Source organism: Hypanus sabinus, chromosome 2 (assembly GCF_030144855.1).
Source record: "Hypanus sabinus isolate sHypSab1 chromosome 2, sHypSab1.hap1, whole genome shotgun sequence".
Lineage (NCBI taxonomy): Eukaryota > Metazoa > Chordata > Chondrichthyes > Myliobatiformes > Dasyatidae > Hypanus > Hypanus sabinus.
In genome coordinates this window covers 46,797,806-46,814,456 of record NC_082707.1, presented here as the reverse complement: position 1 = coordinate 46,814,456, position 16,651 = coordinate 46,797,806, and positions in this window count along the sequence as shown.

The window sequence follows — 16,651 nt, the reverse complement described above, 5'->3', positions numbered from 1 at the left end:
TATTAAGCAGCCTCTTATGCAGCATCTTATCAAAGACCTTTTGAAAATCCAAATACACAACATCTACAGCCTCTCCCTTGTCAATCTTATTTGAGATTACCTCAAAAAATTCCAATAGGTTGGTGAAGCAGGATCTTCCCTTCATGAAACCATGCTGGCTTGGGCCTATCTTGTCATGCACCTCAAGGTCTTCATAACCTCATCCTTGAGGATCGACTCCAATAACTTTCCAACTACCGATGTCAGACCAATAGGTCTGTAATTTTCTTTTTGCTGCCTCCCCCCCCTTAAACAATGGAACTACATTTGCAACCTTCCAGTCCTCCGGAACCATGCCAGAGTTCTATTGATTCCTGGAAAATCATTTCCAATGTCTCCACAATCTCCAAAGCCACCTCCTTCAGAACCCAATGATGCACTTCATCCAGTCTGGGAGACTTATCTATCCTTAGTCCATTTAGCTTCTCAGTACTTTCTCTCTAGTAATCTTGACTGTACTCAATTCTATTCCCTGAGACCTCTGGCTATCAGGTATGTTGCTAATGTTTTCCACTGTGAAGAATGATGCAAAGTACTCATTTAGTTCCTCTGCCATCTCTTTGTTACCCATTATAATTTCTCCAGCGTCATTTTCAATAGGTCCTATATCTACCCGTGTCTCTTCATTTACTCATCATATATTTTTTAAAAACTCAGTCCTTTTTATGTTAATTGCCTATTTCCTTTCATAATTCATCTTTTCTTTCCTAATGACTTTCTTGGTTTCCTTCAGAAAATTTTTTAAATTTGTCCTGTCCTCAGTTTTCCCGCTAATTTGCTTCCTTATACGCTGCCTCTTTTGCTTTTATTTTAGCCTTAACTTCTCTCGTTAGCCACATCTGTGTCATTTTGCCTTTTATGATTTTTTTCTTGGAATATATTTTTCCTGTACTCTCCTTATTTCTTGTAGTAATTTCATCCAATTCTGCTCTACTGTCCAATCAACTTGGGCCAGTTCCTCTCTCATACTACTGTAATTTCCTTTGTTCCACTGAAATACTGATATATCTGATACTTGCTTCTCCTTTTCAAATTTGAAACTGAACTCGATCATATTATGATCACGACTTCCAAGGAGTTCCATTACCTCTAGCTCCCTAATCACCTCAGACTCATTATACAGCACCCAATCCAAAACAGCCGATCCCCTGGTGGCCTTATGGATGAACTGCTCCAGAAAGCCATCCCGTAGGCATTCTACAAACTCCCTCTCCTGAGATCCAGTATCTTCCTGACTTTCCCAATCCACTTTCATATTAAATTCTCCCATAATTATCTCGACAATTTCCTTCTGACACGCTTTCCAGCTTTAACTTGCAGTCCACATCCCAGCTGACAAGGTTGAGAACATTTAAATCAAAATGTTACTGACCTGGGTGGTGAAAGAGAACGGGAAAGGTGGATGAAAACACTTGATGTGATTAGAGTATGAGCAGCAAAGTTTGAATGAGCCAAAATTATGGAGGGTGGAAAGCAGGATTTGGGGAAGTGGAGCACTGGAGTAATTGATCTGAAAGGGAAGGATGAGGAGCAGAGGAGTTGAGGTGGGGTTAGAAAAGAATGAATCAGCAGGAGGAAGAAGGGGTCGTAATAATGGAGAAGAATGCAATCAGAAATTTGACTTGAGGTCAAAGGTAACAAACTCATGAATGACCCAAGTTCCACCTCTGGCAAATCAGTTATGGGGGCAAAGCAGGTGGGAAGTACATAGCAGGGTCTGAATACAGTTCCTGTAATGAAATAAAGGTCCTCCTTCTGTAAAGCTACACGTTAGGGATGCACTCAGCGTCCTCTTCTTAGGTACATCTGTACCTTGTTAACGCAAATATCTATTCAGCCAATCATATGGCAACAACTCAATGCATAAAAGCATGCAGAAGCGGTCAAGAGGTTCAGTCGTTGTTCAGATCAAACACCAGACTGGAGAAGAAGTGTGATTTAAGTGACTTTGACCATGGAATTATTGTTGGTGCCAGATGGGGTGGTTTCAGAAACTGCTCATATCCTGGGATTTTCATGCACAGCAATCTCTCTAGAGTTTACAGAGAATGACACAAAAAAATCCAGTGAATGACAGCTTTGTGGACAAAAACCCTTTGTTAATGTGAGAGGTCAAAGGAGAATGGCCAAATTGGTTCAAATTGACAGGAAGGAGACAGTAACTCAAATCATTATGCATTATAACAGAGATGCAGCAGAGCGTCAAACCTTAAAATGGATGGACTACAGCAGCAGAAGACCACAAGCAAACATTCAGTTGCAACAGAGAGATCAAGAAAGATGATAATGGTTGTGAACAGTTTTTGTCTGGTTACACAATTTCCATACTTTCCAGGGGCACGTGACACCTTGCCTCATTTTAATAGCCTGAGCTTTTCACAGAAAGGCCAACAGTTCCCCATGGAACTGCTAGCAGTCACCTTCACTGTGCTGTAAATGTTTGCAACACTCACTCAGGGACAGAAGAGCCACATAGCAGATCACCTAGATATTTCCTGAGCTCTGTACCTGATCTAACGAAGGCCAGTAAAGGAGCAGGACCTTCCCCAGACTTCTCAGACCTTACAATAAAGTCTTTAGTGTTAATCTAGGCAATGAAATACTTTAGTTTAAGATAAAAGCTCCCAGACTCCTTCAAAAAGTCAGCTGCATTTTATTTGCTTGTGAGAGATACCAAGGTGATGACAGAATGTCCTTTCATAATTTAAGTGCCTTGTCAAGTTATTTACTAATTCCAGTTCCAGGTTTCATTGTGATTTATGCTGTGCATACACAAATTAAGTATTTGGACATGACTAAGGTTTGTCCTGTATGACAAATTCCTTACTATTGCTATTTAGTGTTTCCTGCAAGAACATTCTGAAATACTTAAGGTATTTGAAAAATGTAGCTGAAAAATTGGATGGGATGACACCTATTTTTCAACTAAATTCAATGATTCATTGATTTAGTGCAGAGCAGATACCACAGAATTTCTAAACCCCACAGACAGCACCTTAGGTCATCTTAGCAACACATGCTACTGGACCTCTGTGGTAGCTTTGCTAATTACTGCATCACAGTGATATTCTATAGGAGATTTATCTCTCATTTGTGGCATCTCTCTGCTCATGGAGGGGAAAAATCCACTAATATGCAATTTCAATCTGTTGAGGAGAACGAATACTTCATTCCTGCAGAGTTTCAATCTGCTCATGGATAGCATCCACAAGTTGGTGTGGAGCAGGAATTTTCACTGTTCAATGGAGCAGCAGTCTATTCAAAAGTGGCAATTCCTGCTCAGTAAGGACATCATACTGCTCCCTGGTGGCATATCACTATCCATCCAAAGTTTTAGAAGGAAACACCACCTCACTGGCGCTGGATCCCAGGAGGGAGAATTTCTCGAGTGCATACAAGACAGTTTCTTAGAGCAGCTTGTGGCTGAGCCCACTAGGGGATCGACTGTTCTGGACTGGGATTTGTGCAATGAACCAGAATTGATTAGAGAGCTTAAGGTAAAAAGAACCCTTAGAGACAAGAGATCATAATATGATAGAACTCACCCTGTAATTTGAGAAGCTAAAGGCAGATGCATCATTATTACAGTGGCGTAATAGTGATTTACAGAGATGAGAGAAGAGTTGGCCAGAATTGATTGGAGAAGAACACTGGCAGGGATGACAGCAGAGGTGCAATGGCTGGAATTTCTGGAAGCAATTTGGAAGGCTCAGGATATATACATCCCAAAGAGGAAAAAGTATTCTAAAGGCAGGATGACACAGCCATGCCTAACAAGAGAAGTCAACATAAAAGCCAAAGAGGGCATAAAATAGAGCAAAAAATAATGGGAAGTTAGAGGACTGGAAACCTTTTAAGAACCAACAGAAGGCAACTAAAAAGTCATTAAGAAGGTAAAGATGAAATACGAAAGTAAGCTAGCCCATAATATTAAAGTGGATACCAAATGTTTCTTCAGATACATAAAGTGTAAAAGAGAGGTGAGAGTGGTTATTGGACCTCTGGAAAATGATGCTGGAGAGGTAGTAATGGGGGATTATAAAATATTGGATGAACTGAATAAGTGTTTTGCATCAGTCTTCACTGTGGAAGTTCCAGGTGTCAATGGTCATGAAGTATGTGCAGTTACCATAACTAGAGAGAATGTTCTTGGGAAACTGAAAGGTCTGAAGTTAGACAAGTTACCTGGACCAGATGGTGTACACCCCAGGGTTCTGAAAGAGGTGGCTGAAGAGACCGTGGAAACATTAGTAATAATCTTTCAAGAATCTCTAGATTCTGGAATGGTTCCAGAAGGCTGGAAAGTTTCAAATGTCGCTCCACTCTTCAAGAAGGGAGAGGCAGAAGAAAGGAAACTATAGACCAATTAGTCTGACCTCAGCGGTTAGAAAAATGCTGGAGTAAGGGAAAATCTTGCCTGACAAATCTGTTGGAATTCTTTGAAAAAATGACAAACAGGACAGATAGAGGAGAATTGGTTGATATTGTGCAATTGGATTTTCAGAAGGCCTTTGACAAGCTGCCACACATGAGGCTGCTTAACATGCAATGAGGTCATGGTATTACAGGAAAGACTCTGGCATGGATAAAGCAGTGCGGACTGGCATGAGGCAAAGAGTGGGAACAAAGAGCCTTTTCTGTTTGGCTGCCTATGAGTAGTGGTGTTCCACAGGGGTTTGTGTTGGGACCGATACTTTTATGTTTTTTCCTATAATTTGGATGATGGAATTGTTGCCTTTGTTGCAAAGTTGCAGATGATATGAAGATAGATGGATGAGCTGGTAGCTTTGAGGAAGTAGAGAGGCTTTTGAAGGACTCAGACAGATTAGAAGAATGGACAAAGAAATTGCAAGTGGAAAACTGTGTCGGGAAGTGTATGGTCATGTACTTTTGGTAGAAGAATTGAAAGGGTTGACTATTTTCTAAATGGAGAGAAAATTCAAAACTCTGAGGCACTAAGGGACTGGGGAGTCCTTGTTCAAGATTCCCTAAAGGCTAATTTGCAGGTTGAGTCTGTGGTGTGGAAGGCAAATGCTATGTGAGCATTCATTTCAGGAGGACTAGAATATAAAAGCAAGGATGTAATGTTGAGAATTTATAAAGCACTGGTGAGGCCTCACTTGGAGTATTGTGAGCAGGGTTGGGCCCCTTATCTTAGAAAGGATGTGTTGAAACTGAAGAGGGTTCAAAGGAGGTTCACAAAAATGATGCCAGGGTTGAATGGGTTGTCATATGAAATGCATTTGATGGCTCTGGGCCTGTAATCACTATAATTCAGAAGAATGAGGGGTGAATTATTTGAAACCTATCAAATGGTGAAAGGCCTTCTTGGAGTGCATGGAAAAAGAATGTTTCCTGTGATGGGAGAATCCAAGACCAGAGGACACAGCCTCAGAATAGAGGGGTGTCCTTTCAGAACAAAGACGAGGGTAATTTCTTTATCCAGAGAGTGATGAATCTGTGGAATTTTTTTGCCACAGATAGCTGTGGAGGCCAACACTTTATGTATTTTTAAGGCAGAGGTTAATAGATTCTTGATTGGTCATAGCATGAACGAATATAGGGAGAAGGCAGGAGATTAGGGCTGAGGAGAAAGTTGGATCAGCCATGATGAAATAGTGGAGTAGACTCAATGGGCCAATTGGTCTAACTCTGTTCCTATATCTTATGGCCATTTGGTCATATTCCAACAGTCACAAAGTTCTGAATTTCTCTTCTTCCCTCTTCTGTCAGGCAAAAGAAAAAAGCATGAAAGCATCTATCACCAGGCTCAAGGACAACTACTACCATGCAGTTATAAGACTATTGAAGATACCCCAGTACAATAAGGCACAGTCATGGCCTCACAGTCTATCTCATTAGGATCTTATACCTTTTGATTAACTGCACTGTACTTTCTCTGTAGCTGTTACACATTATTCTGGAATAATGTTTTACCTCAGTGCATTGTGTAATGATACGATCTTATGTACTGTCCAGTATGCAGGACAAGCTTTTCACTGCATCTCAGTACTGTACATTGACAATAATAAATTAATTCCATTGAGTCAGAAAACTACAGCACAGAAACAGTCCCTTTGGCCCATCTAGTGCCTGATGTACCTGAGCCTTAGCTCTTATGCCACCAGGTTCAGTAACAGTTACTATGCCACAACCATCAGGCTCCTGAAACAGCATGGATAGAGTCATAGAGTCAAAAAGAAGTACAGCTCTGAAACAGGACCTTTGGCCCATCTAGTCCTTACTGAACTATTTGAACTGCTTAGCCCCATCAACCTACACCCAGACCATAGCATTCTATTGTATTTGTCCAAACTTCTCTTAAGTATTGAAATATAAATCTCTTCCATCATTTCCACTGGCATCTTGTTCCACACCCTCACCATTCTCTGAGTGAAGAGGTTTCCCCTCATGCTTCCCTTGAATATTTCACCTTTCACCCTTAACCCATGATCTCTAGTTGTAGCCTCAGTGGAAAAAGCCTGCTTTTGTTTACCCTATCTGTACCCCTCATGATTTTGTACATCTTTGTCAAATTTCCCCTCAATTTCTACCCTCTAGGGAATGATGTTCCAACCTATTCAATCTGTCAGGTCCTGCATTCCTGGCAACACCCTTGTAAATTTTTTCTGTTCTCTTTCAATCTTATTTACATCTTTCCTGTAGCTAGATGACCAAAACTGAATAAAGTCTTCTATATCCTCCAGCTTCAGGGTCTCTCCAGTGACTTTGTTCACAGTCACATTTGGAGGCTCGTCCAGGGTACATTTGTGTGGCTTGCGATCTCAGCCGTCTCAGTGGGTGAGTTGCTTTTTTTTAAAGATTAGTACTCACACTTGGATCTGTTCAGGTCAGTGACTGTGGGATTATGAATTATCACAAACATAGCAGAGATACCCTGAAGCTGATGGATATTGAAGCCTTTATTCAGCAAAATGAGCAGCAGGCATCATATTGAGACACCCTGAAAGAAGAGGCCTGTTTGACCCAATATTGCATGACATTTTATATGCTAAGGATCAAAGGACAATTCTATAGTTACAATGTCTCTACAATGCTTCCTTTGAATTACATAATTTTCAAACACCTCTATCTTCACACCCACACCCCAGTCACCCAATGTTGTGTTTCTTTGTTTGCAATCAACCCCAAAATGCAGCTCCAGAAAGACCATTGTTCAGAGCTGCATTTTAAATTCAATCTACAAACCATGTTCAGATCTGAAGACTGGTTCATTTTGAAATTAGTATTTGCTATATACCATATTGTCAGGTTGGGTCAGGTTACGGTAGGACTCAAGTGCAGACCAATGAATGCTCTTTTACCAGGATTTATTAGAGAGCGCAAGGGCAACAGCCTTTCAAAAAACAGGAGGCAGGCACGAATCTGGAATGGCAGGCGGAGAGAGGTCTTACCCGGGAAAAGCAGTCCAGCGAGGGCAGACAATCTAGAGCGCAAAGGCAAAAATCAGGTTCCAAACAAGCAAAACCCAGAAACACAGAGTCCGGCAAATTCAGTTAGCAGCAGTCGCAATGGCAGGCTAGGACAACTCAGGTCAGAGCTGGGACAAACTGGTAGAGAATGTGAGTCAAGGCAGGGTTTAAATGGACCGGATAATGAGTGAAAACAGAAACAGGTGGGTGCTAGTGAGGAGCTAAGTGGGTAATTGGCGAAAGTCCAATAAGGAAGGGGGCTGGGTCAAAACCCACGTGACCCGGTGAAAGAAGGCAGAAATTAAGGGCCGTCATGGTTCAGAGCTCTCAGCAGAGGCCCTTCGACCCAGCGTTCAGGCTGGATCCTTAACACATGTCTCCAGAATAGACCCTAGCAACTCTATAAGATTGGTTAGACATGATCTACCATGCTGAAAGCCTTTCTGGCGAACCCTACTCAGTCCCTATCTATCCAAATATTCCTACATCCCAGTCCCATGGACTGCCTTCAAATAACTTCCCCACTACTGACACCACTGATTCACACAAGGCAGATCCTTTCTGATACCATCAAAATTGGCCTTTCTACAATTTAGAATCTTAACCCAAGGACCAGACCTATCCCTTTCCATAAATACCTTGAACCTAATGGCATTATAAACAGTAGATGCAAAGTGTTCCCCTACACAAACTTCTGTCACTGCCCTCTCTCATTCCCTCATAAGAGATCAAGTAAAACATATTCTCTTCTAGGAACTTCTACACAGATTAAAGAAACTTTCCTGAACACATTTAACAATCTCTATCCCATCTAGTCCTTTTACTGTATGAGAATCTCAGTCAAAATGTGGAAAGCTAAAATCACCTACTATAATAACCTTGTGTTTCTTGCAACAGTCTGCAATCTCTCCACTAATTTGTTCCTCTAAATCCCACGGATTGTTGGGTGGTCTATAATATAGCCCCATTGATGTGCTCATATCTTTCTTATTTTCCAAATTAACATTAAAGAATTTATGGCATCAACAGTTTCATTCTTTGCTTCTCACATTTCTAGTGTTGAGATTTTTCCCTGTGGATTTTTCCACTTTTCCCTTCTGCGGCTGATTTTCCACTTATTTTCCTTCTCTGATCTACTCCTTTGCTAGATCTCCCCTTATCTATTCATTAATACTTTTACCACCTGCTTCTTCAGTCCTTTTGTCCTTTCCTCTTTCCTGCCCTCCTCCCTATCACAGACTTTCTTTTCTCTGCTTTCCTTCTACTCAGTCTGCCCCGTCCCAAGCATAATTCACAACTCAAATTACAGCATCTAATGGTTTGATGAAGGACCATTGATGTTAGTTCTGTTCCTCTGTGAATGCTGCCTGTCCTGTCGAATATTTCCAGAATTTTCTGTTTATTTTCAGATCTTCAGTGTTTGTGCTATCATATTTTTGAATATGTTCAGTTCATTTCAGCTCAGTACAGTAATGGGATGAAGTGTGTTGTGTTTGTGGTACTAGAAAGCCAGGTGGCCGTGAATAACACACATGAGAGACAAAGAGATGAAGAACAAACATGTAGCTGCTTATTTTGCTTGTAAGTCATCTCCCCAGAATGCCGTCTTACATTACGTTCAGTGTGTAACACACAGGGAATCTTGATAGCAACCCGTAAGGGTCAACATATACATGAATACATGACACATCCCTCCCTCCCTCCCTTACTTTAAAGGTTTCTCTTCTTTCCCATACACTGACCAACTGCTGGCTGTTGACTTTCAGTGGAGTAATCATCAAATTCAAACAACAACAAATATCATTTTTTTCCAAACTTGGGAAAGAGGGTAGACTACCTCAATTCCCAGACATAACCCTGGGGATTGTTCTGCCCCATGTGCTGAGGATTAGTCACTAAACTAGAGGTTCAATCTGTCTGGAAACTGCCTGTTCCTCTGAGAGCATAGAAGATGTTAACAGAGGGTTTGCAGTTGTTTCAGAATCCTGTCCCATTTCTACAACAGGAACTGACTTGGTCAGTTCCAGCGTTTTTCAGTAGCCTCAGAAGTGGGCAACAGCTGATCAACATGACTTCTCCAGATGTTGTGGTTGCTAGTTTCCACTGTGTACGACATAGGGCTAGTTTGTACCACCACCATCACAGGCATCCACCTTGTTCCAGAGATGTCATTCCAGGCGAGGGCTCTCTCGCCTGCTGTGAAATATCTGAGCTTTTTCACAGTAAGAGACTACCTGCTAGGCAGAGGAAAAGATTCATGGATGTTCCCAAAGCTTCTTTAAAAATATGCAGCATCTCCACTGATTCCTGGGAGTTTTTGTCTCGAAGTGGAGAAAGATCTTTAAGGGTAATACTAAGAACCTCAGACCCATGGACATGGAAACCCAGCATTACTGGTGTGGAGAAAAAGCAGAGTGGCTCATAAACAACACACCAGCAGGCCATACATTGTCTTTATTGTCACCTTAGAACCCACGGAACTGACTGGAAACAAATCCACTATAAACCACTGGACCCCCAAAGTCAGAGAAGTGTAAGGAAATAAAAGTTTTACATCATCAGTTCCTTCAGAAACACCAGTTAATGAAGAAAGGATGAAATAATTGAGTTAATTCCCCCTTTTTCAGATTTTCAGTTACTCTATCAATAGGCCTGTTTGGGGGGGGGTCTTTCAAAATGATTTAAAGATTTATCTCGATTATACTCCATATGTTTGATATCAAAATTGACCTTTGAGTTTATCTTCCAATTAAATATTATTGCTGTATACTATTGTTCTAGTGCCACATACAGTATAATTGATAGTGGCAAAACTGAATGTACTCTGCTCCAGTTTACCTACCATCACAGCAGGTCAAGAGCAGATGTGATTTCATTGACTCTCCATTCAGCACAAGAACATCTGGACAGTGAAAATACATACATCAAGGCGTTCTTCATTGACTGCATCTCAGCATTTAATGTTATCATCTCCTCAAAACTGATCAATATGCTCCAAGATCTGGGCCTCTATCTGCTTGTGAAACTGGATCCTTGATATCCTCACTTGCGGACTCCAATCAGTATGGATTGGCAACATCCCCTCTACAATCGCTACCACAAGTGCACCACAAGACTATGTGCTTAGACCACTTTTTGTTCATTTTATACTTATGACTATGATGTTAGTCATAAGCTCCAATGCAATATATAAGTTTACTGATTTTAGCTTAGCCAAGTTAAAGGTGGACAAAAATTGGGATATGTTTAACCAATCTATTAGAGTTTTTCGAGGAGATAAACAGAAAAGTGGATGAAGGGAAGGCAGTGGATGTTGTCTACATGGACTTCAGTAAGGCCTTCGACAAGGTCCCGCATGGCAGGTTAGTTAGGAAGATTCAGTTGCTCGGTATACATGGAGAGGTAATAAATTAGATTAGACATTGGCTCAATGGGAGAAGCCAGAGAGTGGTAGTGGAGGATTGCTACTCTGAATGGAGGCCTGTGACTAGTGGTGTGCCACAGGGATCAGTGCTGGGTTCATTGTTATTTGTCATCTATATCAATGATCTGGATGATAATGTGGTAAATTAGATCAGCAAATTTGCTGATGATACAGAGATTGGAGGTGTAGTGGACAGTGAGGAAGGTTTTCAAAGCTTGCAGAGGGATTTGAATCAGCTGGAAAAATGGGCTGAAAAATGGCAGATGGAGATTAATGCAGTCAAGTATGAGGTATTGCACTTTGGAAGGAAAAACCAAGGTAGAACATACAAGGTAAATGATAGAACACTGAGGAGTGCAGTAGAACAGAGGGATCTGGGAATACAGATACATTATCCCCTAAAATTGGTGTAACAGGTAGATAGGGTCGTAAAGAGAGCTTTTAGTTCATTGGCCTTTATAAATCAAAGTATTGAGTATAAGAGTTGGAATGTTATGGTGAGGTTGTATGAGACATTGGTGAGGCTGAATTTGGAGTATTTTTGAGAGCAGTTTTGGTCACCTAGTTACAGGAAGGATATTAATAAGGTTGAAAGAGTGCAGAGAAGGTTTACAAGGATGTTGCTGGGACTTGAGAAACTGAGTTACAGAGAAAGGTTGAATAGGTTAGTACTTTATTCCCAGGAGCGTAGAAGAATGAGGGGAGATTTGATAGAGGTATATAAAATTATGATGGGTATAGGTAGAGTGAATGCAAGCAGGCTTTTTCCACTGATGCTAGGGGAGAGAAAAAACCAGAGGACATGGGTTAAGGGTGAAGGGGGAAAAGTTTAAAGGGAACATTAGTGGGGAGTTCTTCACACCGAGAGTGGTGGGAGTGTGGAATGAGCTGCCAGATGAAGTGGTAAACACGGGCTCACTTTTAACATTTAAGAAAATCTTGGACAGGTACATGGATGAGAGGGATATGGAGGGATATGGTCCAGGTGCAGGTCAGTGGGACTAGGCAGAAAAATGGTTTGGCACAGCCAAGAAGGGCCGAAGGGCCTATTTCTGTGCTGTAATGTTCTAAGGTTCTATGGAAGAAGATTGAAATCTGCTTGTATGGTGTCATAACAACAACCTCCACTCAATGTCAGTAAAAACAAAGAGCTGATATTGACTACGGGAAGAGGAAACCGAAGGTCCGTGAACCAGTCGTTATCAGAGGATCAGAGTTGGAGAGGGTCAGTAACTTAAATTCCCGGGATTATCATATCTGAGGACACGTCCTGGTATCAACACATAAATGCCATTTCAAAAAGGCATGGCAGTACCTCCACTTTCTGGGATGCTTGTGTAGATTTGGCATGTCATCTAAATCTCTGCAGTATGTCTACAGATGAACAGTGGAGAGTAACCCAAATGGTTGCATCATGGTCTGGCATGGAAACACCGGTGCCCAAGAATGGAAAAGCCTTCAAAAAGTGTTGGATACAACCAAATTCAGTACAGGAAATCTTCCCCCCACACACCATTGAGTATGTCTTCAAAGAGCACTGCAACAAGAAAGCAGCATTGACCCATCGAGGACCCTGATCATCCAGGCCATGCTCTCTTCTTTCTGCTACCATTGGGAAGCATGTACAGGAGCCTTGGGTGCCACACTGTCAGGTTCAGTTATTACCTTTCAACCATCAGGCTCCTAAACCAGACTGCATATCTTCACTCACCACACCACTGAACCATTCATTAAACACAACCTTTGGACTCTTATTCAATTACTCCTCAATTCATGTTCTCAGTTTTATTGATTTACTTATTACTTATTTATTACTATTATTTCGCATTTGCACAATTTCTGTCTTTGTGTATTGTCTTTTCCTTGATTCCATTGCACCTCTTTGTTCTCATGTGAGTAACTGTAAGAAAATGAATCTCAGGGTAGTATTTGGTGACATATACATACATCGATAATAAAAATCAACTTTGAACTTTGAGCATTTTACTGGTTAACGTTATCTAACATAGACAGTAATCTTGCACATTTGTATAAGATACATAAACAACCAAGTTATTTCATTCTCGAAAATGAACACTGTGACATCATTAATCAAGGGGCATAATCTGATTCAATAATTAAATAGCCCACCCATTATGAACTTGTTATTTTTTCTAAGAATCCATAATCTTACGATGGTTAGTCTAATTATGAAGCAACAGGAATTTTAGTCATAAGGATAAATTCATGTAAATGCTTGAAAAATTTGCGACTGTGTTCTGTGCCACTGAAAGTTTTGCACTTTGTAATTGTTAATGGTGATTAGTGGATTTACATTATAAAATATTTTATATTGTTTGAAAATATATGATAGCTATGCTGGTTACTGTAACAAGCTGCAGCTACAAGTGAATGGTCACATTGATATGACAAAGACTTTGGAAACACAAGTCTGGAGGAAGATAGGTCGGTGACTTAATGGAAAGACATGAGCATTCCAACAAGTTCTCCTACATGTTTTAAAAGTGATTTGTTCAAATGCATGGGAAAGTTCTATAATGTTTAATAGCAATCTTTTGGCATTTCGACCATAAAGAATTCACATCAGAGAATGGTGTTTAATCTCAAACATTTCCATTTTTTTACTTCTATATAATATGGCAATTTCAGTCTTTTTTATCCTTCTCCTTTTTTAGCTTTCCAAAAGATGCAATTCCAAGTGAAGTTAAGAAGATTATATTGACTTTATCTGAAATGCTTAAACCACGATAAAAAAATTTGTTTCCTACCAAAGATTATTGTAAAAGAATAGAATTACTTCTTCCCTTGAAGTCATGTGTTTGTTGTTAAAATCATTCGCCTTGTATTAAACTTAGGATTGACGTTACTCCTGCACTCTGCTGCATACCCTTGAGCTTCATAATAAGGATGAAGCTGAACATCGGTATTGATTCAAAGACATCAAAGAGAAACAAGTGCACTGAAATCAAAATCTGCATTGAGGAATACAAAAAAACTGTGGTGTTCAAATATCTTTGTACTGAATGCCTTTTCCAGAGTTTATTCATCAGTTCCTGCCTGTTTAAGTAAAAGGCCCACAGATGTTGACATTATTTTCAATGGTTTAAGATGGTTCCTATTGGCTTTTATTAACATTTGTTACTTCTTTATTATCCAAGAGTTTTTTCATCATTTTGAAAGCCATGCTTTTTGCAGCTCTGAAGAGAGCAGCAGGTAGCTCTGGCAGCCAGGGTCACTGCACTGACCAACTTTAAGTTCCATTGTGCTGCTTGTTCGCAGTGTATTTGTTGCAGATGTGAAAGGTCAGTCCCCAGCAGAGATTCCATACCTGGGCTTTTGTGATGCCTGCCAGGAGATTCTCAAGAAAAAAATAATTTAATGGAAAGCAATCTGCAGAAATGTCCGCTTTCCACTGTGTTATCGAACTCCAAAGCATTGTACCAAAATCCACAACCTTTCAACTAGAAAACTAATCCTCAACTCTCTTCTGTTGTCCAAAATTTCTACACAGAAATTAGTCACAGGAAAATGTTTCATAACCAACTTACATAATTTTTCTAAAACAGCATTTATATGCTTCTCATTATGAGGGGTCAGTTTCTAAGTACTCCTGTCTTTGGAGAAATATTCAAGTGCATTTCCTCAGCTAAAAGTTCTAAATAATAATGCTTTGTTATCTGTTCTGCATTTATTAAATGAAGAAATAAAGCAAAATTATTATTTTGTATGATTTCTTTCTCATTACTTCAATGCTACTTTTTTAACAATGAGGATGAATACTCTTTACTTTATAGTAGGTAGTTATGGTTATACAGAGTGCTGTTAAGAATTAAGTTTTCTTCTTTCCACTTCAATGATACTAAAGTGAAAGGCCAATAATTTATGTATGATTTATTTTCTGACAATAATAGATTTCTTACAATAAGGATGCTACGACCAGGGATGTGGTAGCTGAAGAGGGGGATGGAGGTTGAGAGTTAGGTTGTGCTGAAAAATGTACCTGACAATGCATGAGTGCTTTCTCACTGCACCAGGCACATCCATCCTCTCTAATGATAATTGACACCCAAGCTAAGTTAGAGATTGGCACAAAAGAGAAGTAAGAGTTAACATAAATAGCTGTCAGTTTTGAGGTTCCACTTCTAATTGGATTTCAGTTGCCTCATGTTGGCATCTCATTTCACTTCATCGGAAAATGCCAATTTATGATCAGAAGAGATGATGCGGAAGAGAGTGCAAAAAGACTGCAGGGTGGGAAATTGTAATCAACAGTTTCTGTAACAGTGGTATTAAATGGTGATGATGCAGGGGACTCTCTTTGTGTTGGACAAAAACTCTGTTATTCTTTTATTGTTGGGTTTGCACTGTATTGCTTTCAGTTCTTCTTTGTGCTTCTCATGGGGTCTGATGTAATCAATGTTTTTTCAAAATAAGAATATCAAAGTATCTTAGGAATGAAAATCACATAAATAAACATTTGATTTATCGTGGAGTAAAAATCAGAATTGGATTCAATAATACTTCACATTTATATTCTGGACTTTTTGAGTCCTCTAAATTTATTTCCTCATCCATGGAAAGCAATTCCAGAAAGCAAGGTTTTGTTAGTAGATATTTGAGTTGTGTCTTATCTGCATATTGTATCTGCTGGTGAATAGAAGCAGCCCGCTCAAACTGTAGCTCAGGCCTAATCAGAGGCTGCTGACTGATTGCAATGAACAGCATGAGACTCCCATGAAGTGAACTCTCAGCGTGAGGGAGAGGAGAGGTTGTGCGGAGGTTACAGGTACTTTTCACACTGCCAGGCGGGAAAGCTCCAACACCCTGCTGCTGGAAATTTGTCTGCGCTGCTGCCATCAAATTTCCCTCAAAGGCCAGACACTAAAGTCTGTGACTGGGGGAGATTTGTTGATATGATAACTTGATTAGTCCTGGACAGATGACACAGTGGCAGAGAGCCAGCTCAAAAGAATCTGTGCTCTTAGCCCTTAACCTCTCCTCAGGAGATGACAAATTATATCTGGTAATTAGACTGCTTTCCTACCAGTATCTTGAGAAAGTTGTAAGAAGCAAAGCTAACAAAAACTATTAATTTAGTTTTTTCCCTATTTCAGTCAAAACTAAATGTAGTACCTCGAAACCCCAACAAGAGATCCTGATGTGAAGTTTAAGAAAATTTTTCAAAGAAGTGTGTTTCTGATTTGTAAAAAGGGGGAAGAATGTATATTCAGATTATAGCTATATAATTTATCTAGATAATGATATTGCTTATTGTCTTTACTATGCATTAAGAGAGTTAATTTGCAAGTTTCCAGAAGCAATGATATACTTAACAGCGATGTGGTTGTTTTAATAAAACACAGAAATGATTGATAATTTCTAGGTTATTTTATTGGATAATGTTAATTTTTAAGCTCCTATCTGTATAAGGATGGTTAATAGCAACACAGAATTTTCTAGAAAGAATCTGAATCCATGGAGCTGCTACTGAAGCTAGATGTAAGAATGTGTCATATTTGCTTCAGATAACTTATAGATTATGTTAATATGATTGAATGAAGATAGTCCAATTGCAAGTCAAATAGAACAAATAGTTGAAATGTCACAGATGCTTGAAAACATAAAACAAAATCTCTTTTAACTTGTGATCTACTGAAAACTATGAATCTGGAACTGAAGGGTTTTTTCCAAACAAAGGACAAGAGAAACATTCAGTTAAAAATTCTGGGGAGAAAATTATTGCAAGTTAAGCACG